General features: G+C 35.2%; 1 pseudogene; it reads left to right on the plus strand.

Moving 5' to 3' along the window:
• The first annotated feature begins 24,347 nt into the window (after nt 1–24,347).
• Nucleotides 24,348–25,191, plus strand: LOC149536736 (dehydrodolichyl diphosphate synthase 6-like; annotated as a pseudogene).

The raw sequence follows: 25,191 nt of genomic DNA on the forward strand, positions 1-25,191 counted from the left end.
AGTTTCACTACCCTTTCTTAGCAAGTTTAGACTCACCTTGGTTTCTTTTATCATTACCTTTGCCTTGGTATCCACCTCTATGCCCTCTTTGGTATCTTCCTTTACATCTACCTTTGAAGTTTGAATCTTCCTTATTATTCTTCTCTTCCACCTTAAGAGCCAATTGATAAAACTTTTGAATAGTGGTAGGGGTCCATAAGCTTAGTTCTTCTTAGATGTTCCACTTTAGTCCACCCAAATACCTTGCCACTTTAACAGGTTCCTCTTCTTGAATCTTGGACCTTAGGCATAGTTTTTGAAATTCCTCTAAATAAGAGGCCACATCTATGTCTTTTTGCTTTATACCTTGCCTCTTTTTATGCAATTGCACTTCATAGTCTTCTGGCAGATAATTCTCCTTCACTTTAGTCAGCATAGCATTCCAACTAGCTATAGGCTTCATGCCTATACTGACCCTTTCATCATGCATGTATTTCCACCATGTCAATGTTGAACCTCTAAGTCTTGATTTGGAAACCTTTACCTTTTGTTCCTCTATGACACCTTCACACTCAAAATGATTCTCCATTCCCTCAATTCATTCCATCACTATATCAATGCCCATCTTTCCACTAAACAATGGAATTCCTTCTAGGGCTTTTCCTCCTAATGCCTTGATGGCCTTCAAGAATGGTTCTTAATTCAATGGAGGATTTAGTTCAAGTATGATGTCTTCCTCATCAATCCTTGTCTTACATCTATCACTATTTTCACCTTCTTTATCTTTATTCTTGGTTGCTTCAACAACTTCTTCTAGCTCAGTCTTCATTTCTACTTGTTTTTCTCCTTTTGCTCACCCATCTTTTTGGCTAACTTTGCATTTGTCACCATTATTATTTCACCTATTGAATCTTTTGTAATTTGAAACATCTATCCACAATCCCAAATATTTTGGGGGCTCTGATACCACTCTGGTGTAAGGACAAGTCTTTCTTTTTAACCCTACCTTCTGCTAGGGTCTCTTCTAGGCCACTTCTCTAGCTTATTATGGTTCTTTCACTAACCCTAACTTAGAAGGATTATAATCCCAATCCTCCCTTCTTTCAACTTGTCCACACCAATGTAGAACTCAACTCCATCCAATCAACACTCCCTAATTGTCCTATTTTCTCGTCCACATCAAATGACCACACATGATCACAACCTACCCAACATGGAGAGAGGATTTTTCCAATGATATTGGGGTCATTCCAATGCACATCAACCAAAAATTCATAGAAATCTCTATCAATTTCAAGAAATTTCTCCAAAATAGGCCAAATAGGGCTACAAGGAATTAGGCCTCCAAACTCACCAAATGACATATAACTTGGAAAAAGACTTAACAAGGTGGAAAAAATTTCATATCCTGATACCCTTTTGGAAGACCTTTGAGATTCACTTAGTCTCACTTCCCCAACCTGTCTGTACAGTGGGATGTTGATTTTAAGCCTAAAATTAAGTGTTTACCAATTTGCTAACAGAAATCACAAGGGTTTGCTCAAATCCCCATTAAAACATGTTACCAAGACTTCTCCTTATGAACAAGAATTATCCACCCTCATATCCTTCTCTCCATTCACTTGGATTGAAGCAACCAATACACTCAATCCCATCAAGTGTTCTTTCAATCACTGTGATCCCTAATCATGCTCACTTGGCTTGCCTAGAGCATCACCATAATAGTGCCAAGAATGATTTCCACAGCCCAAGAAATTGCATACCTATAGTACAAGGAGTATTCTCACACATTTCAAGAGATTGAACATATGCCATAGTGGAAAGGTGAGTTAAGACTCCATCTTCCAAAACTACCTAACTCAAACCAACAATTATGCAAAAACCATAATATTTACAAAAGAAAAAGGAATTAAAGAAAAAGACCTATCTAACCACACACAGAACTTAGTAATCACATCTAATTGCTCATATACATGCCATAGTATAAAGTTCAATCCCTTAAGTAGTCCAATGAAGTGAAAATGCTCAGACTGTGGTAAAATTGCTTAGCACAATGCTTGTTCATTAACCAAACTTTCATCAAAATGCCATCCAATCCCTATCACAGGTCAAGGGGGGCCTTATATGGGTCTAATAAACTTGTTCCAACCACTTAGAATTGGTTACTCCACTTAGTGCTCAAAAATGCACTTTTTGCATTAAAAGTTGTGATGACAACTTTTGCAATTTTGCAAAGTTGTCATGCAACTTAACAAATTTTTGCCTAGTTAGAGCAGACTTGGTCAAAACCCTATGAAACTCTACCAAATGCTTGGATATGTCACTTAATAAATTAAATCATCATTCCATCCTACATTTGTCCCATCCATTCCTCTAAATGAACATTTACCACCTTTTACAATGATGACACCAAGTTGCACATCACCTAGCAACTTTGGACAAACAAGTAGTATTAAGGACCTAATTAGACCTCCTAATGGCTAAAACACACTATAGGACTCATTCGCCCCTTTATTACACTAATGGCTTGGCTAAGGCTACTACAAGCCAAAACTAGACTAGGAACCCCAGCTTACCAATTAACCTTGCATAGGTGCTCCTGCACCACATCACGTAAGCGAAGAAGATAGATGTACTAAAGCTTAGAAGAAGTGATCAAAGAATGACCAAATTAATAGGCTTGACTAAGAAAAAGAGTAGAAGACAAAGGAACTTGAATTTTATGCCAAGTGATGCTAGAGTCATTCGAGTAACAATATAAGTTGAGCAAATATAGTGTCGAGTGAGCATCAATATTGATTGAGTGATAATAAATGTGCTAAACAAAAAAGTTAGTTATGATCGAGTAATCCAATGATGACTGAGTGTCAGAACACAATATTAGTCAAGGGACAAAATTTGACTAATTGTGAGTAAATCGTGATTTCCAATTGACACCGTTGATTTCTTGGAATATGTAAAGCATTTTGAAGATAAGGACGGATGACCTAGACCATCTAACTCAAGGGAAACCATGTTTGAGCATTTCTATGCAAGAATTCAAGGAGAAGTTTCTACAAGAGAAAAATAGAGATGAAATTATGGAAGGATTCAATGAATATGACCAAACCCTAAGATCTACAGTGATGTTTAAGCGGTACAAGATCAAAATTATCTATTTAAAAAGGTTTAAGGGCTAACCTAATAGAAGTTGGAGCAATTGTTGATTCTATTGATTGACGAACTTGAGCAAAAGGTTGAGAAGACTTTTAAAGATGTGAAGAGTGATTACTTGAAGGATTGCCAAGCATATCAGAGACAACGATGATAATGGAGGCCAATCAATCAATCAACATATGAATCAAATTGTGATCTATATTAGCAAAGTGAATTGTATTTGTCAGATCAACCTGTTGTTCCTTTCTAACCATTTTATCAGTTTTTGAAATCCTTTAATCAATATTGACCTAATAGTCATATGTAAATCCTTTCATCAAGGTGATATTCTAATGGAATGTTCTTAAGCCATCTAACAAGGCCACTCCTAACAGGGTGATTAAATCCCTTAACAAGGTCACATTTAATAGTGTGTTTTATAACCTTTAATAGGGTTACCTCCTAGCAGAGCTCACTTTAGAAGAGTGAAAAATTGGTGACATATTACTAGTGGTTTTTCCCAAATTGGGTTTCTATGTCAAATCCTAGTGTCATACTTATGTAGATGTCATTTGAGATGTTTTACTGTTAATTTTTTACATTTTGCAAGTTTATTACTACTAGGACAATAGACTGCAAGTTTATGTTACTGATTGTTTGTTATAGAGACCGAGCTATTGAATATTTAAGATCTAAAGTATTTGAAGTGTTTAAAAGTTCAATTGATAAATTTGGACTTGAAGATAACTAATTCACCCCCCATATTAGTTATTCTAAATCATTCTAATAGAAGTCACATAATTCAAGGTATTAAATAGCATTCATAATATTTGAATATATTTTAAGGATGACCACTGGATACATGTTTAGGGTTTTTCCACTACCTCAAAGATAAATATAAAGGTAATGTCATATTGATGTATGATAATATAAAAGGTATTATGATGTAAAGCCTATGACATATAATTATAGTATAATGTGTCTAGAATAGAGAATTTATTAGGGGCATAAAGGATATATCATGCAATTGTTACAACAATCAAATCAAATCAAACTTGCTAGTTTTAACATGTTGACAAGTAAAATCCTTTTAACAAGGTCTCTCTTAATAGGGATGTGTAGGATCCTAATAGGTCCAAAGATGGAAATTCTCTAACCAATTGACTCTTGTAAGGAGTTCTAAACCCATTAATAAGGTAGATATAATTGATCTTCACTATAGAGATTCTAAAAAAGCTTAGCACTCTTAACTAGGAAAAATCCTAACTGGGTGGATGTGAAAAGCTCCTAGCATGACAATGCGGTTACTACAACAGCAAATATTTGTGGATCGCAATTCCCACTATGCTTCTTCCCTCTTGTTAGGTAATATTTTTTTCCTTTTTATATATGAGACATTTTGACAATGAGAAAAAACATCACACAATAAATGAGTTCTCCATGACTTATTCTTTGTGTTCTGAGGCACAACTCCCTCCCTAAATAATAGAGAATAATTCCTTTATTTTTAAAGAATAAAATGAAAATTGATCTTCTAACCTAAAAGAACCAAAGGCATTCATAATAATTTCCCATAAACATGTTAAAGCATCTTCAATAAGATTGGTTGATAATAGAAACCGTATATATTGATCAAAACAACTAAACATAATGATTCAGATGTTATTTGTAGGCTAAAATAAATTAGCTATTCCAATCAAGATTCAATTCCACATGAAATCAACCTAGATCACCAAAAACCATAAGATTTTAGGTAGATAATACCACAATATGAAGAACCAACCGATCCATCATCATTTCTATTAACCATATCCAAATAGCCACATTCAAAATAAGAAACAAAAAAAACTATCTTGTGAACATGTTTAGAGAGTCAACCCCCAAAAAGTTTATCAAAGTAGCATATATAGCTACACAAGGCTGAAAGTAGTTTTTAAAACCAACTCCTCACGAACCAACTGATAGAATTCAAATCTAAAAAAAGCCTAAAATAGAATTATTGTAGAAGTTGATGAAATCCAACTTCATAGCTCACCAAGATCACTTGCATGTAAATAAACTGCTGAAGAGAAACCAAAGAAGGAAAGGAAAGGCTTGGAGAAACTCAACAAAGTGAGAGAAATTATATTGCAACAATGAAAAATGAAATTGTTGTACAAAAATGCAATGGGAGAGCCTATATATAAAGGTCTCTAGGAAGCTTGTAGAACAAGCTAGAAAGATCTAGGATATAAGGTTGACAACTAAGCATACATACACAAAAGGTGGATTATCCTCCATGTAGGTGAGAAGATAAGTATTGTCAACAACTCCTAGATGACAACTAATAAGTGTTGTCAACAACTAAGATAAGTGTTGTCAACAACTCCTTGATAACAACTAATAAATAAATGCATTTATCCTAAGTAAACTTAAGTAAAGCGTAAATAATAATTTTACTCTAACACCCCCCCTTAAGTGCAACTTAGGGGAATGTACTTGAGCTCACAACATCTAAGATGAAATGTATAATGGGTCCTGAAAATAAGGCCATGTTAGGTACCCATGTACAAATGCAAAGAAATGTAATGCAATTTCTATAAACTAGAGACAAAGGAGAAAACCCAGTGGGAAAAACCCCTCTCCAAAAAGAGATAGTGAAAAACCTAGTGAAGGACTGAAGAAGCCTCCAACTAGAGGAATGTCCCAAAAAATAGGAACAAAGAGAAGATCATGAAGAACATCATTGAAGCATGAAGAAGCCACAAACTCTATCAAAAGGAAACTGTTGATCTAAAGAACCTCCACAGAAATAGAAGGCTACAAACAAAGAGTGTCTATATGGTAGATGATCCATCTCACTGAAATGCATAGGTAGCTAGCCACTGCAGTCGCCTAGTATATAGGATCAAATACTAAATACATAGCTTACTTCATCGAACCATCAAACCAAGGAAGCATTAGAGACAATAGAAGAACCCACCCCCCTAATGCAGACAGGGTGAGGTGACAGGCAACTGAAAAAGTGGGCCAAAATCCTCTACAAAAAGAACCAAGAACAACGAGAGAGAGGAAGAGGTACAAACACCTATAAAGGCATGTGTCACCAACACATCATGGGGCTAATGTTATGGAAGGGACACTTACTTGACAAAGGAAGAGGGTACAAAAATGGCAAAAACTAACCCCACCCCCCCCCCCCCCCCCCCCCCCCCCCCAATGGCACTTTATAATATAGTGCGAGTACAACTGTCTCAAAACAACATTCAGGATCCTGAAATGCAAGAGTGGCACAATGCATTTCCATAAAGATGCTTACAAATGATATCAACAATGATTAGAAAGGAAAAAGGCTGATACAATAGATAATATAGCCCAAAAGAAAAGAGCCCATGCCATGAAACTGATCCTCAAACCTGGAACACCCAAGATATCCACCATAGTGCAAAAAAGAAAAAAGCATGATAGAAATAGCATGGGGTAGAATCTAAAGGAAATTACAATATTTCTAAAAAGATGATAGAACCAGCTTTCCAAAAATATAATGTTTTCAAAAAACAGAGATGGGATGTACAAGATATGCTCGCCAGAGTGAAAAATAAAAATCTAAATTTGACTAAAAAAAGGCAACAAGACTGCATCAAAACCAAAAAAATACTTGCACCAATGTCTCCATCTCAGAATCGGCTTTCTGACACTTCTTTTAGATTGGAAAAAGACCTTTGTATGCTCAAGTTACGGCCAAAAAACCACGAGCAGGTCAAAAGAGGACTTGAAGAGCTTGCAGGAAGGCTGATGTAGTGCTGATGTTAGCATTTCATGATCCTAAATTTGATGGCTTGGAGGCCATCAAGGCAAAAAAAGACTACCGCGTGGCATCCACGTGGTAGTGTGGCTTGCAAAAATTTGATGTGGCACCCATGGCACGTGCCACGTGTAAACTAGTCTTTGTGTGCAAGCGGCAATGGGGGATGGTGGTGGCCGTAGGGGCAGCTGCCGCTGGCGAAGGTGGTGGCAGAGCTACAAACAAGGTTAGTGCCACAAAGGTGGGTTGTGGCTCAATGGCATGGTGGTGGCCATGGAGCGACGACCGCACTACAATGGCATTGCCCACAGAGTGATGTCGAAGTCGAGTCCTAGTTGTGTGGTGGTGGTGTCACGGTGGCTGAGCAACAACCATTGTGACACCTATTTTAATTTTCCTGTGTAATAAATGCATTCATACGGCCTCCTGTGGGGGAAAAAAAATTTGCTAGATGCTACGGAAGCCAAAAAATGAAAATTTTATATGAATCTTGACTATAACAGGCCTTCTAAGCACAATGGTAGCATTTTTTTGAGCCCAAAGTGCCCTAAAAAAATGCTCTTCCTCCCAATTAAAGAAAAAATCATAAGCAAATTAGGGTTTGTGTCTCTAAATCACAGCTTAAAAAATCCTTCAAACCAGGAAGCAGCAAGAAGGCTCTGATACCATGTAGAAGTTGATGGAAGCCAACTTCACAGCTCACCAAGATCACTTGCTGAAGAGAAACTGAAGAAGGAAAGGAAGGGCTTGGAGAAACTCAAAAAAGTGAGAGAAATTATATTGCAACAATGAAAAATGAAATTGTTGTACAAAAATGCAATGGGAGAGCCTATTTATAAAGGCCTCTAGGAAGCTTGTAGAACAAGCTAGAAAGATCTAGGAGATAAGGTTGACAACTAGAAAGAGCTAGGAGATAAGGTTGACAACTAAGCATACATCCACAAAAGGTGGATTATCCTCCATGTAGGTGAGAAGATAAGTGTTGTCATCAACTAAGATAAGTGTTGTCAACAACTCCTAGATGACAACTAATAAATAAATGAATTTATCCTAAGTAAACTTAAGTAAAGCATAAATAATAATTATTTACTCTAACAATTATCACAATAAAACTATTGGCCAAGGTACCCTATAGCTAATCTAATTGATTGTTGCACTAGTTAGATCAACTTAATGCTCCTAGTTCATGGAACTATTTCCACCAACTTCCTTCCATTCGTTGTGTGCCACTTGAAATTTGATAACTTCCTTTTGTTGAGGAACACCCAATTGTTTAGTCCTTAGTTGCCAAATAGTGATTACCCTATGAGCGTGCTCCAAGTTTTTGTCTTGCGCCATCAAGTGATCATCGTAGATGACCATCATGGCATCCACTCAAGCTGTAATAGAAAAAATTGTAACTGACACCTCCTTTATCTCTTTCGTAGCCTTCAATTTGTTTTTGCAAGCATCCCCTGTATCTTTTAAATTTTTGCTAGGTAGGTCCTTGTTGCCCATAATTTTGGCATCAATGCAATTGATGTCATTATCAAGGATCTATTTTAGGCATTACATTTCTTTTACTAGTTCTAAAAACTCATCTAGGAATTACTCAATCACCATATTTCTCCACTCTAGATTCGTCCTAGATATGTATAGAAAATCAACACTTATGTTGGTTTATAGTTTCTCTAACAAAAACTTGTCAACCCAATAGTCTTGAACCTCAGTGATATGGGTAATGGTTTCATCCCATTTTTTTTTTCTTCTTCTTAGGTGCTCAACTCAGACTCTAGGTCAGCCATCATCTAATCAATTCCAACTTTTGTCTTAGAAATATGAGTGATTTAATTGGACTCATGAGAAACAACTGACTCTATCCATTCATCAAATGCTTTGGAAAATGACCTATCTCTTTTTACCTGATCGAGGAAGTGCTAGTTTGTTGGGGAAGTAAGATTAATCACAGAGAGTGCATTTGGTTGAGACTCGGTCTCCATGTTTTGAACTTCCTGAATATATTCTTCCATCAGTCAAATGGACTACTTCAGTTCCTTTTCCTCATTCCAATCCCTCCAAATTCTACTAGTGACTCTCGTGTTCCATACATCCAAGATTTTCATGTTTGTGTCTCTACTCAAAGGTCTCAGGATAATATTTTCCATGGTATAATCCTAGGGCATGATGTCATCCAGGATCTTATCTACAGTAGGATACAAACTTCAATTTCTCTTCTATCATTTTTCCTTAAGTAATACTTATTGCATGTTAAATAGCAACAATACTATCCCTACAGTAATTCAAGCATCTAATAAAAAAGGATTAGCATTCTGGTTCAAGTTTGAAGAACATGAGGAAAGAGGTAATGTTGATCCTCATAGTAGTGAGGCACTTAGACTTTCTAGTATGTTACCTGATAAGGGAAACATCTTAATGACTGAACCTCTTTGGCTAAGAGCCAATGACTATGGTGTATCCATTCTTCAGAATTCTCTTGGGGCACAATCTTGTCTTCGTCCCTTTTTAATGTTGGAGCCATGCACTAAATGAGACTTGATCCTTGGTGGGCTCTTTAAGATTGTAATTTATTTGGAGACCTTAGTGTCTATAACATAATAATTTTTACCTTTAGATGCCTTGAATAAGGTAGGAAATAGCATTTTGATGCACATATCTGAATGCATTGTGGCTACCTCACTATAGGACAATGTCAAGTGATTCAACATGAATGTAATCCTTGGTATTGACACTAAATTGAAAGTGTTAGAGGCCTTTGTTGATGAAATATTATACACTACTAGTTTAAGTGAGATGTAGGGTACTGTAAGTTTGAATCATTGCTTGGTAGAAGTCAGATTATTAGTTAATCTTTTATTAAGCAACCAACCAAAGAGCTTCATGAACCTTGTTATAAAAGATAATCATCACAGTGCTTTGGATTACAGGAAGGTTGAAATGATTTTTGAGAAATTTAGAGATGCACACCATTTGAGGAGTGTGAGATGAATTGTGGCCAACAACTCATGTTTGGTAGAGGGAATGTTTAGAGAAGACTATGATTGCTACCACACCTTTCTAAGTGCTACTATTATTTCAAAAGGTTAGAGAAATGAATGCTCTTGAAGAAAATGTTTGATAGTTGTGTGACCATACATTTTTGGTTACCTAAATATAAGGAGAATTTGTTAGGCCTTGCACATGGTTGGAAGAAATATAATAACACTAACTACTGCAATAGGATTTTTCTATATCATATGTATGGTTGGACTTCATAGAGAATGTTAACCATTCAATTTTCTATCTCTTTCCTCGCCTAATTTTGACCACATACTTCCCATTTCCTCTTTCTCACTCCCTTGAATCAAAATTCTTCTCCATTATCAGATATATTGCACAAATTTAGAGGACATTTGGGTGTGTGTGGAGATCCACAAAGAATTGGAAAGCCATGGTAGGCATTACTTTTGTTTTTCAATATTTTACACCACTATTTTATAAAGGAGATGCATGTTGTGGGAGTTTCTAGAAAATGCACAGCCATGGGTAAGAAGGCTGAAAAATCTTTTGTACTTATTTATGATTCTGGTAACATAAAATATTATATCCTTTGCTTCATGTGTCAAGGTTTAATATAAAGGTAAACAAGATGTTTCAGACCTAGGATGATATATTTTTTACACCTTTTTTTCACAAATTAATATTCTAATAAACAAATTGTATATTTTTATGAGTAAATTTCTTTGGATTCATTGAAATGTTAAGAATTAATTATCATTATGTATAATACATTTAATAATTTGTAAACCAAATTATTGACTATCTAGAGTACAATAACTTAGATCGTGTTAAATTATTAATGAAGGACAATTCTCCTCTATATAAAAGATGAATGTTTGAGAGAAGATCTATGAAATGGTACTGGTGAAAGAGGAATTTATTTCTTGCATAGAAATAATGGTGGAGGTGGTGGTGTAGAGTGGGAAACAAGAGGCATGGGATAAAGAGGAGGGGTTTGAAGTTATTTATGATAGTTATCTAGGGTACAACATGTGAGTAAGATAGAGGAGGAGATTCAATACAAAATGGTGGTGGAGATAAGAGTGGATACTCAATGCAGTGAAGAGGAGGAAATGCAATTTAGGTCAAGGGGGTGTATAATTGAAAAATATGGTGGGTCTGGAAGCATATGATGGAGGACAACAGAGGAGAATATGATGGAAGTGGACGTTAAGTGCAAGGAAGTGGTGGAAAGGAGTTTTTATATTCGATGGATGTAGGGCAAAGAGATTGAGAAGATGATGGATAGCGAGGAGGAGGTGGTGAGGATGGAGATAGAAGTAAAGGGAATGGAGATGGATGGATAATGAGAGGGGAGGAGGTAAAGATGGTGATAAAGTGAAGGGAGTGGAGATTTAGAGCCAATGGATGGAAGGAGAAGGGTTGAAGAGAGTGGAGGACGACAAGGGGATGGTATAGGTGGAGTAGATGGGGTAATAGTAGGGAATACAACTCATTTCATTAAGGGGGAGGCAAAAGGGAACATAGTGGAGGTATGTGTGGCCCTGAGAAAATTCAACATAATAGATAGGCTTAGTTTATTGAGCTAAGATGATTATATCCAATTATACCAATGGATTTTATTTATTTTATTTTTTATGATCAGTAAATGGCCAAGGCCATGATATTATATTATTACTAATAAAATAATTACAATAGCATTCCTCCATTCAAACGAGCACTAGTAGGAAAGAATGGGGAAAGAAAACCTCCAGTCTAGCCCGAGACCATAGTCCTATATTATTATAGCATAAAAGGGGCATACCCCAGTCAGAAAAACCTATCTATTACATTAAATAAATGAGTACATTGATAATTAGATACATCGCTTTGTGAAGCCATCATCACAAGGATTCCAATATTTCCTTTTTCTAAAGCATAGAGACCAAATGCACTCATCCTGTCTGACTGTCTTGCAATCAAACTTGTTAATAACAAATATTATGATAAAATTCCTACAAAACCATGACAATACATAAATCCAAAAAATATTAAAGATATACGACAATTGTATCAAAAAAGATCTCCTCTAAGTGTCAATATCTTAAGCTAAAAATGCCTTACCAAATCAGACATGATAAGAGGTCAAAATGAGATCAGGTCAATCACAAAACTAATAAATGGATTTAAATTCGAGTGCTCACTTTTAGAAATCAAGACCAAAAATTTCCATCACCAATGTTTTTATCATACTCTAGTCATCACCCCAAAATAGCATGCCCAACTTTATATACCAATACATAACAATTTTACTAAATAGCAACATAAGCATAATAGGAGAAGAAATCAGTGAAAACCAATAGCATTAATCACATTATGTTATGAATTCCACTAATTAAACCAATATTGTGCAAATATAATGAGGAGAACTTAGTAAAGAATATCTCAAAGTAACCCATCCTAGATAATCTCCAAATTCTGTTCAGCACAGAATACCCTCCTTAAAACAAGATCTTATGGAGAACCTCCTTATTTCTAAGAGAATCGGATATAGAATTTAATTCAAATAAATCAACTGGAAATGAAGCTTGAGAAGCAAGTAGAACTTGTACCACATACATCCATAATCTCCAATCAAATAGCTATGAGCATATCGATTCATTAAAATAGGAATTCGTGGAAAAAATAGCCCACCTTACTTCCATACAACCAAAATAGAATTAAACGATTCACAAGACTAAAAGAGAAAATATAGTTAGCCCCAATTATACCAATGAATTGTTTGTTCTTAATAAAAATATTTTTATCAAAGCATCATTGTATTTTTCCTGCATCAGAGCCACAATTTTCAATAGTGTGACCAAACATATCTAAGAGATCTTGTTTCATGTTTCATACTAACTAATAATAACTTACCATATAAAATATCAAGTGCTAAATTTTTAGTTGTCTCAAGGAAACAACATTGTTGACCATGTTTGAGAGTTTTATCTATTCTCTACACGAAATGACACAACTATAAGGATACAAATGGGCATAACTCACGTTTTTACGTTGATTTTAAATATCATCTTTCCCAATGTCACATGTCTAAATGAGAAAAAAAATTGACAAATTCATGATGGTGATGTGGATAGATGGATTGCAACAAGGGCAAAGTAATAAGACCTTCCATCTCTCTTATCATCGTCATTTATTTCATCTTCCTTTTGACTCTTCTATGTTTGAGCTTGTCTTGTAAGATTTGGCGAGACCCTGATGTCCTATCCATCACGTCCTTGTTGAAATCAATAATTTCTTTAAATTTTAATCTAAACTCGATTACTTTTGACATTAACAATAGCATACATAACAACTTCCTTAAAAATTTGTAAGTTATGATAATACAAATAACTTATATTAACTAATATATTGGTACACTTTAATGTTCATTTGTGCTTTTCTTTTTTCACTTATATAAATCAAACCAACAATAATCATAACAAGTGGGCAATCATATTGTGAACTTCCAATTTGGTAAGATTTTAAAATGAAGGGTTGTTTGTAAAGGAGAATGATTGAAAGATAAAGCTCAGATTGAGAAAGCGATAAATTGCAAGGCTAATTGGTTTGAAAAGAAAAGAAATGTATATTTCCTTTTAAAGGGCATTTTTTAGAAACTTCTACAATGGTGAACTTGAATTCTTGAAGGATCCAGGCAAAAAGGTTTCTTTTTTCCTTTTGTTAGAGTAATAAAGCATTTCCTTAATAAGTAAGAGCCTACAACACAATGGTAAATTGTGAACCTCTTAATTCGAGGTCTTGGGTTCAAATCCACTCAAGATTAACTAATAATTGAAATAATTAATCACAACAAATAATAATAATTAGCCTTGGCTTCGGCCTCTTACCGATCAAAATAACTAATTAAGCATTTCCTTATTAATTAAATCATGTTGATTTAAGTATTAAGTCACTTATTATCTCTAGTTTACTTAAGCTAAACTTTGGGCATATAATAATTAAATATTTTATTAATTATTATCATACAACCTAGGTTTTAGGGTTTTAATATCCTTTCTAGGACTGATCTCTTTGTAATAACCAAATCACTTTTGATAATAGAAAATTCTCTTTTTGCTCATCAAGAATGTCTCATATGTGGATTTGAGAATTTCACCCTTCATAACTTTTGTTTTTCTCTTTCTGTGACAAATGTTTGCATGTAGGTGTTGTTAGAAGCATGAATACTGATGATACTTCTATGGGGAACATTATAGAAAAATGATTCGATCATTATCATGATGATATATTACATTCATGACTGCGTTTGTCATTGATGTCAACGTAGCAATTTTTTGTGGTATCTGACAGAAGAACAACATTAAAGATCAAGTTGATATGGACAGATCATTGAGCATTTTCACTAGTGAGGTTAAAGGGAGATACTAATAACTGTCTATTATATGTATCTAACCTCAGAAGTAAAAGATATGAAGTTTGCAAGAAGTTATGCAAGTCTTGGTGAAGATTGTTCTGAGATGGAGCTTTCAGAAGCATGTTCTGGTAAACTTGTTATATCTCTTTGTAGAGTTGTTATTTTGAGAAGCAAGGTTAAAGGCATGTAGAAGACATGTTAGAGAGGATTTGGCTAAGCTATTCAAGTTACAAGGCAACTAATTAATGTTATCACCGAGTATAACGTGTTCTTAATGAGGTCTATAATAACTAATTGAGAAGGTGTAATAGCCAACTTAGGGAATTATTTTATGGATTCGATATAAAGGAAGATTTTTTTTTTTTCTTATTGATGAATGTAGGAATGATTTCAAGAAGCATGAAGAGTAGAATAGAAGCTCAAAAAAGTTGATATGTGAGGATAAGCAGAGCAGAGCAAAGTTGGAGAGAACTTTGTTGCCTAGGTTTTATTTTGAGATTCGAGGTTTGATATTTGGATCCAAGGTTCATGACCTAGTCTACAAGGTCTGATAGTGATTGGTCCAATTGATGGATAGAGGAAAGAGGATAAAGCACGGTAGAAACAATTATTTTGCAAGGAATAGTTGAGAGATTAGTTGGACAGTGAAGTTCAGTGATCTTGCTCCAGAAGCTACTTGGAGAATGAGTCCTTCTGCCTTCTACAACTCCTAATAGGGTTGGCACAACTCCTAACGGGGTTGGAATCTCCTAACTAGGATTCAAAGTCTCCTAATAGGGACTCTTATGTACTGAATGTGTTTATAGATTCCTAACAGCATCCATCCTCTAACAAGGAATATATATATATTAGTATATCTTTGTGGGCATCATTCCCACTAAGGTTTTCCATCTGATCAAGGGTTTCCCTAGTTAACAAATTTGGTATAATTATGTATGTGCATCTTGTTATGGTTGTTGTTTACTTTGATTGAATGGTTGAGATTAATTAAGGTTGATCAATGTTTTAATTGGATAACTGATTCACCCCCCCCCCAGTTATCTTGGTGGACTATTATTTCTAACAATTGGTATCAGAGCTTCAGGTCCTCGAAGGATAAGCTTAACACCCTTGGTAGACCAGTGGTGAGTTATTTCAGAAAAGATAGTCCTGAGTTTGATGGAGTAAATTTTGATAGCCAGAAGATGGAGCTTCTTGGTGAGAGATCATAATTGTGTATAGAATTGAGCACTGAGTTTTTGGATAGAGGCACAAGTAAAGACACATCCAGGTCTAAAGAAGTCATGGAGATCAAAGAAGGTATTGATTTGCTTATGAAAAGACAGCCAAAAGGTATGGAAGTTTTTGCTTGTTGGACATGTAATGAGTTTGGTCATTTTTCATCTACATGCCCTAAGAGAGTAAGGAAAACTAGAAAGAGTTCACTTTCTGATGAAGATGAAGAATTTAAAGCAAGTATGGAAAGATTCTTGAATGATTGTGATAATGAGCTTGAATTGGTTATGAAAAGGAAGTAGTAGAAGAGATGGCTTTGGTAACTATTATTGATCCAAAGGCTAACCATGAAAATGTGGAAGTTATCATTACAAATGATTTGCAGAATGGGAATCAGATTTAAGAGAAAAGATTCAATCCTAGAGTAGAAGAAAGAGTTAAGTTGAAGACTCTTGAACACAATGGCATTGTAGAGAGAAGAAATAGGTCAGTAACATAAGCTGTAAGAGCTATGTTAGCTGAGAATGATATATCCAAGATATTTTGGAGAGAAGCTATGAATACAACAATTTACACTATGAACAGAGTGCAAGTTAGGAAAGATACAAACAAGACCCCTTATGAACTATGGTTTGGTCACTCGCCTACAGTTAAGTATTTCAAAATTTTTGGCAACAAATGTTATATCAAGAGAGATAATGATGTTGGTAAATTTGATGCTAGAAGTGATGAAGGTATGTTTCTTGGCTATTCATTGAAAAGCAAAGCTTATAGATGTTATCATTTGAGAACTAAGACTATTGTTGAAAGTGCAAGTGTAAGAGTTGATGAGAAATATAGGATACAAGAAAGAATAGTTGACTACAATTCTGATGATGAGAATGTTGGTGCTACTAAACCAAGGAATGATGAAGTATTCTTTGAGACTAACAATGATTTGCAGAATGAAGGTGAGCAAGGGCAGGAATAAAGTTCGAAACCTAGAACTAAGCTAAGAGTTGAGATAACAATTCCTACTTCTAGTAAAAATGTGACAAAGAATTGTCCACCAGAGCAGATCATTGGCAACCAAGATAAAGGTGCGATAACAAGAAGCAGAATCAATGAAGAACTATGTCTGAAATCTCAAATAGAACCAAAGAATGCATATTAGGCATGTAAAGATGACTATTGCAAGCAAGATATGAAAGAAGAATTTGATCAAATAGTGAAGAATGAGACATGAGAATTAGTCCTTAGACCAGCAAACAAGACTGTGATAGGAACAAAATGGGTATTCAGGAACAAGATGAATGAACAAGGTGAAGTTGTAAGGAACAAAACAAGACTGGTATGTAAAGGTTACTCACAACAAGAAGGAATAGACTATGATGAAACTTGTGCTCCTATGGAAAGAATTGAAGCAGTGAGGTTATTTTTAGCCTATGAAACACACAAGAAATTCAAAGTGTATCAGATGGATGTCAAGTCAACATTTTTGAATGGAGAACTTGAAGAAGAGGTATACATAGAACAACTTGAAGGTTTTCCTTTAACATATGACAATGACATGATATGCAGATTGAAAAAAGCATTGTATGGCTTAAAACAAGAACCCAGAACCTAGTATGCAAGTTTGGACAAGCATTTGACAAAACTTGGATATAGCAAAGGTATGGTATACAATAATCTATATTGGAAAGAAATAGATGATGGATTGATGATTTTGGTAATATTTATTGATGGTATCATATTTGGAGGAGATGATGATGAAAGTGACAAGCTTGTAGAAGAAATGAAGAAGGAATTTGAAACGAGTATGATAGGAGAGATGAAATACTTTTTAGGATTACAGATTGTGCAAGATAAAGAAGGAATATTTATTTCTCAGACTAAGCATTTGAAAGATCTATTGAAAAGGTTTCGTTTGGAAACATGTAAACCAGTTGAAACACCTATGATAATTGGACACAAGTTATCTACAAAGGACGAGACACCTACTGTTGAGCAGAAGAAGTACATATCTATTATTGGAGGATTGTAATATCTAACTCACAGGGCCAGATATAGCAAATGTAGTTGGAATTGTTGAAAGATTTCAAGCTGATCCCAGAGAAGCACATTATGCAATAATTAAAAGGATATTTAGATATATGAAGGGAACACTAGAGTTCAGATTGTGGTATGAAAATTCTAATGATTTCACTTTATATGCGTATATTAATGCTGATTGGGCAGGCAGTATGGATGACAGAAAGAGCACTAGTGGTGGAGCCTTCTTTCTTGGGGGAAGATTGGTTTCTTGGTTAAGCAAGAAGCAAGATTATATCTTACAGAGTACAACAGAGGTAAAATATGTTGTGGCAAAAAAAATTTATAATCAGGTTGTTTGGATGAAGTAGATGCTGAAGGATAGAATTCAACGAACCTATTATCATACATTGTGATAACACAAGCACAGTGAATATGTCTAAGAATCCAGTATTGCATTCTAAGACTAAGTGCATTTCTATAAAATATCACATGTTGAGAGAGAAAGTTGCAGAAAAGGAAACCAGATTGGAGTATGTAAGCACCAAAGAGCCAATTGTAGATATTTTCACCAAGCCTCTTCCCAAAGAGACTTTTGAGTATTTGTGAGGTATGTTAGAGGTTATGCCCCTACCTATATTAGAGTAGATGATGCAAGAGTGCATCAATCTAGTAATACAGAGCACTATTGTTTGTCTGGACTAAATGTTGACGCTTCCTGTATGGGGGAGTATCTGTGATGGATAGAGTCATCTAGGACTCTTGATAGATGTTGTTTTGAATACTGTCTTTGGACACTTGAGTAGGTCAGAGAAAATTGTTAAAGAGATAGATGGTTGTTGAAACCTTTGACATTGATGTCAATGGGGGAGAGATTATAGCATGAATTTTTTTTAATATAAAGTACATTGAGGTATATCAATGGGGGAGAATGATTGATGAAGAGGATTTGAAAATAAAGGATAACAATCTTTAACAGTTGGCATTCTTGGAACTAGACGTTTTCCATCTATGTTGTCATCAATGCCAAGGGGGAGATTGTTGGAAGCATGAATGCTAATGATACTTCCATGGGGGAGTATTATAGAAAAATGATTAGATCATTATCATGACAATATGCTACATTCATGATTGTGTTTGTTATTAATGTCAACATAGCAGTTTTCTATGGTATCTGATAGAAGAACAATAGTAAATATCAAGTTGATACAGACAGATCATTGAACATTTTCACTAGCAAGGTTAAAGGGAGATAGTACTAAGTTTCTAGTATATGCAACTAACCTCAGAAGAAAAAGATATGAAGTTTGGAAGAAGTTATGCAAGTTTTGGTGAAGACTGTTATGAGATAGAGTTTTCAGAAGCATGTTTTGGTAAACTTGTTATATCTCTTAGCAGAGTTGTTATTCTAAGAAGTGAGGTTAAAGGCGTATAGAAGACATGTTGGAGATGACATGGCTAAGCTCGCTCATCATAATATTACATGTACAAAAAGTTATTCAAGTTACATGGTGATTAATTAATGCTATCCCTAAGTATAATGTGTTCTTAATGAGGTTCTATAATAATTAATTGAGAAGGTGTAATAGATGATTGAGGGAATTGTTTTATGGATTTAGTATAAAGGAAGAACATTTTCCTTTGTTATGAATGAATGCAGGAATGATTGCAAGAAGCAAAAAAAGTGGAATAGAAGAGAAACAAAGTTGATATGCGAAGATAAGTAGAGCAGAGCGAAGTTGGAGAGAACTTTGTTGTCGAGGTTTTATTTTGAGATACGAGGTTTGATATTTGGATTTGAGGTTTATGACCTAGTCTACAAGGTCTGACAATGATTGTTCCAGTTGACAGGACAAATGAAAGAGGATAGAGCACAGTATGAACAATTATTCTGTAAGGAATAGTTGAGAGATCAGTTGGACAATGAAGTTTAGTGGTCTTGCCCCAGAAGCTATTTGGACCGTGGGTCCTTCTGCCTTCTACAACTCCTAAAGGGGTTGGAATCTCCTAACTGGGATTCAAAGTCTCCTAATAGGGACTCTTATGTATTGAATGTGTTTATAGACTCCTAACAGGGTCCATCCTCTAACAAGGAATATATATATATATATATATATATATCTTTATGGGCATCATTCCCACTGGGGTTTTCCCTCTAATCAAGGGTTTCCCTAGTTAACAAATTTGGTGTAATTGTGTATGTGCATCTTGTTATGGTTGTTGTTTACTTTGATTGAATGGTTAAGATTAATTAATTTGTGATGTGAATATCAGGATTTAACTGTGTGATTTTGAGTCAAACTCGATGACCCATGTTTCATGAGTAGTGATTCAACATGAATCCATCTCTCATGAGAATAAATGGAACACTTAGCACTCATTGGATCTAGGTGATGCTCACAGGGGTGAAGCGCTGAGACTTCCCGGGAGGTCACCCATCCCAGTACTACTCCAGCCTGAGCGCGCTTAACTACGGAGTTTCCTCCACAGTTAAACCCAAAGCTTGCAACCGCATTTGCAAAACCTTCACCAAGTGTTGTGCCTTATGAACCATTCATTAGAAAGCCCCTTAAGCTCATCAATTGATAAGTAGGAGATGATTTCCACAGCTAGTCAAATTGTGATGTGAATATCAGGATTTAACTGTGTGATTTTGAGTCAAACTCGATGACCCATGTTTCATGAGTAGTGATTCAACATGAATCCATCTCTCATGAGAATAAATGGAGCACTTAGCACTCATTGGATCTAGGTGATGCTCACGGGGGTGAAGCACCAGGACTTCCCGGGAGGTCACCCATCCCAGTACTACTCCAGCCTGAGTTTAACTGTGGAGGAAACTCCGTAGTTAAGCGCGCTCAGGCTGGAGTAGTACTGGGATGGGTGACCTCCCGGGAAGTCCCGGTGCTTCACCCCTGTGAGCATCACCTAGATCCAATGAGTGCTAAGTGTTCCATTTATTCTCATGAGAGATGGATTCATGTTGAATCACTACTCATGAAACATGGGTCATCGAGTTTGACTCAAAATCACACAGTTAAATCCTGATATTCACATCACAATTTGACTAGCTGTGGAAATCATCTCCTACTTATCAATAAGATTAATTAAGATTGATACATGTTTAAATTGGGTTTTAATTAGATAATTGATTCACCCGCCCCACCTTAGTTATCTCGGTGGACTATTATTTCTAACAATTGTTTCTTCGGAGCTGTGGGGTTGATCTTTCATCAACTTCAACATGGTACCAGAGCTCCGGATCTTAATACCCCTGTTATGTTTACAAGAGGTTTGGCTTAGCTTTCAAATCTGTGCTTTTTTTTGTAATTTTTTTTTTGGATCTGGGGGTCAATGATTTTCAGGTCACTTTGAGCCCAAATGGGCATTGTCATTGATCTCAGAGTGCCCAAAAACCCCTATTTCCATATAAGGCACATCTAATTTGGACACAATTACAATTAATACAATTTTTCTCCCAAAAGCTTGCGTAACAAATCAAGGCGATATGTGCATTTTGGCACAAAAATGAGATTTTTCAAACACAAAAATTAAGACTTTTTTTGAAAAATTGAGGCGATCTATGCATGTTGGTGCATAAAATTGATGCACATTTTGCACAAAAATCGAGATATTTGGCTTGAAATTTGAGGTGATTTGTGCATGTTAGTTTAGAAATCAAGGTGTGTTTGCACACAAATTGATGTTGTTGGTATGGAAATTGAGGCATATTGACATAGGAATCGAGGCACTTTAACATGGAAACTAGTGCACTTTGGCATGAAAAGTGATGCATGTTGGCATGGAAATTGAGGTGTATCACCTCTGCTTGTCTTTATGACTCTATTTGGACCTACCTTTATGTGTTTGCTCGTATCTTGGGCATACAAACTCCATTTTTTTCAAACAAGATATCACCAAAAAACTGGTTCTAAGGTTGTCAGAATGTTACATGTATTTTTTAGTTTTGATGTTTTTTTGATGGCTTTTGTTGCTGTCAAAGTCAAGGGTTCTATTTTGCACTCTGGGAGACATATCTTGAGCATTCAATCTCTAATTTGGAAACTCTTTATATCGTTGGAAAGGTATTTTTGTACTCTTTCCATTGATACTAGTTGTTTTTCTAAATTCTGCTCTAGACACATTCTATTTAGTTTTTTGATTTTTTGCATTTCGGTGGATATCTTGGTTGTTTAGGTTTGGGGATCAATTTTGTTGTTTTAGATGATTTTTCATGGGTTGTACTATCTCTTGTATCATCCTTATGTCTCTTTTGATCTTTTTTGACATCGTTTTGTAGTATTTTTGCAAATGCATTGAGATAAATTGCCACTCTATTACATTTTAGGATCTTGCACATCTTTGTGTTTTGTTGTACTCACATTACATTAAAAAAATACCTTGGGGGGTTTTATCTTGGTCATATTTCCCATCTTCCTTTGTCAAGTGAGTGTTTCTTCCATGACATTAGCCTCATGATGTGTCTATGACATGTGCCATTGTAAGTGTTTGTACTTCTTTTGCACTCTCAATGTTCCTGGTTCTTCTTTCTGTAGGAGATATTGCATTCAATTTCAATGTTCATGTCTTACCTCTCAATATTATAGGGGGTTATGTTGGTTCTATTTATTTCTTGGTTCGATGGAGTGAGCTATGTATTCAGTATTTGATCCTATGTACTAGGCAGTTGTAGTGGTTGGATACCTATGCATTTCGGCGAGATGGATCATTTACCATATAGACATTCTTTCATTCCCATTTTTGGAGGCCATGAAGATAAATTACATCTTTAATTGATAAGATCTCCAGACTTAGTTTTCTCTACTTGATCATGTTCTATACAGTGGAGGTTCTTCAAATCAACAGTTTGGCAATGTTTGCAACTTCATGCTTCTGTGGTGTTCTTCATGATCATCCTTTTATTACTATCTTTTGGAACTTTTTTTAGCTCTTTTTAGAGTAGGGTTATTCCCATGAGGTTTTCTCTATTTCTCCTCTTTACAAAGATTTGGTTGTGCTTTGGTACCTAATTAGGCCTTTGTTGTCGGGATCCATTTGTTTTTGCCTTCTGCAGTAGTTCTTAGATTTTTAACTACTCCCTAAGTTTATCTTGGGGGGGGGGGGGGGGGGTGGTGGTGTTAGAGTAATAAATTATTTACTTATTAATTAAATCATGTTGATTTAATTTTGATCTCCTTTATAAGGAGATATCTCTTCGTAATAATCAATTTATTCAATACAATTGCAATTTCTATTTTGCACATCAAGAATGTTTCCTCTTCTGTGGATATGTTCCACAAATTCAAGCCTCCATAGATTTGCTTCTCTCATTTTGTGACACGTGTTTACATGCAGGTGATTCTTGGAAGTTGTGAGGTTGATCTTTCATCAACTTCAACAAGATTCAATAAAATTTTTTATTTTAGGAAAATGTAAAATTTTCATGTATCCTTTAGGAGTTGAGTTTAGCCCCTTTCATTTCTATCTATTATTAAGATATATATATTTTTGAAACTATGAACCTTGTCATAGCACCATAGACTTCTACTACATAGAAATTGGACCTTGACGTTAAGTAAGGAGTTGCAGAGTAGGTATTGGGGCAATACATTAGTCATTGCAAATAGAGAATACAAATTAATGAAACATCATTTTGTAGAAAATGATTTTATTGTTTTAGAGGAGCGATGCTTTTTACTTTATAAGAAGCTTATCTATATGATCTCGGTTGCACATGTTGACTTCATTAGTAGCTCAAATTTCAATTTATATATATTATGTTGAGTACATAAATAAACTAATATCGTGAAATGTCAACATGTACCTTTCTTCAAGTTAGCCTATTTCAAAGGATCGTCAAAATAACCATCAAAAGAATAAGCCTATTAGTTCTTAATGGAATAATACGTAGGTATTACCCCCAAGTCAACATTGTAAACTTAATGAAATACTCTTAACAATAAATAAGCTCAAATGAATTTTTTCTTTGTAAAAGTATGAAAAGTAAATTTATCATAAGAATAAGAGAGTGTTGTGCTAAAATTGATATGGGAAAACAGAGATGAATTTAGATTAATTTACAAGCCAAGGATAAGAGCATGATTCTAGTTAAATTCAAATCACAAACCTGGATTATATTTGCAAAACAAAAAACTAAAGCAAATAAAATTAACATGACCAACCTGGTCTAGGCTATAGTTGATTAATAACTACATGGCAGTAAGTTCGATTACAAGAATTGTGCTTTGCGGGATATGTATAAGCACATTAAAAGTGATTTTGATAATAAAAATTGCGCATTGGCCATTCTTTACATGCAACATTCCACTCTACTCCACATGATGAGTGGGAGAGTAGATTTCAACTCATTTTGATAGGCTTTTCTTAAAGATCATAGTGGTCAAAGGTTGATTTTTCTCTACTCTAATATAAGTTGACCATTTAGCACTCTTGTGTGTGAAAGAGGTAACCTTCTTTGCTTGAAATCAATGAATTGTTAGATTCATCTTTGAGTAGAGCGCATCAGACATGTTGATACAATAATCAAGTAGCAATAAATGCATAAAGAATTAGTCAAACATAATGTTGTTTACATGTGTGTGTGAAAGTACTTGTTTGAAGCTTTGGCTATATCTACAACAAGTGCTTGTTCAAGAGCTATACAAACACTAAGGATTCAAGTCTCCAACATGAAGAATTCAGAGAATAATGGAGCTCTTCCTTGGTTATAAGCTAGGCATTGAAGGAGGAGAAAGAATGTAAATACTCTAGTTTTCTGCCCATAATTTGTTTCCCATAGATCTCTATTTATCTCTCTGTATGTGAGAAAAAATGACAGGATACTCAGCGTTCAAATCTGGTTTTCAAGATAACACAACCTATATTTGAAATTTAGTAAACCACTTATTCAAACACTTTATAATATGGTTTATTTTCGCAGGTTCTATTCCATAACATGTTGCAATCATAATACATAGAAATAGGAGACATTTAATAAAAAGGAAAATGAAGAAAGTGAAGGGGCACGAATTTGGGTATAATAGTCTGATGCATACTCTAAGAGTCTATTATAAATTGGGGATAAAATATGCAGCTGTTTATGCTTTTAGTATTAAGAACTTCAAGAGGTCAAATGAGGAAGTTGATATCCTCATGGAATTGATGCGGGAGAACTTGGAGCTTCCGGTTGACAAACAAAGTATGGTTGATACATGTGGAATTTGTGTGCAAATTTTAGGGGATTTGAGCTTTTTTTACCCGCAAGTAAGAGAAGCTACAGATAGAGCCATGGCTTTCTCTAGAAATAATTTGATAGAGCCATTCTCAATATCTGTCTTACTGATACACATGATATTGTGAAGGCTATTGAAGTCATCGTGAAGGCAGGGTATTTGCATAAAAAGAAGATTAGTACAAAGGACATAGAAAGGCATCTATATACATCTAACTTGCCAAAGCTCAAGTGTTTCATTAGGACTTTAGGGAGACTAGACTTAGCAACCTTCTTCTTTGGCAGGCTTCCTTTTCTTTGCTCAATGCTACTCCACTCTTATGGCTCGAGGTCTCCTTCAAGCACCTTCTCAGAGCTGTTCTGGAGTATCAGAGAGCTTACTCCATTCAATATAAGTGAAAAAATCAATTGCCTATGCTTGTTCCTCATCAAAACCATGACTGA

Source organism: Cupressus sempervirens, chromosome 10 (genome assembly GCF_028749045.1).
Source record: "Cupressus sempervirens isolate cs-2001-9-10 chromosome 10, ASM2874904v1, whole genome shotgun sequence".
Classification (NCBI taxonomy): Eukaryota; Viridiplantae; Streptophyta; class Pinopsida; order Cupressales; family Cupressaceae; genus Cupressus; species Cupressus sempervirens.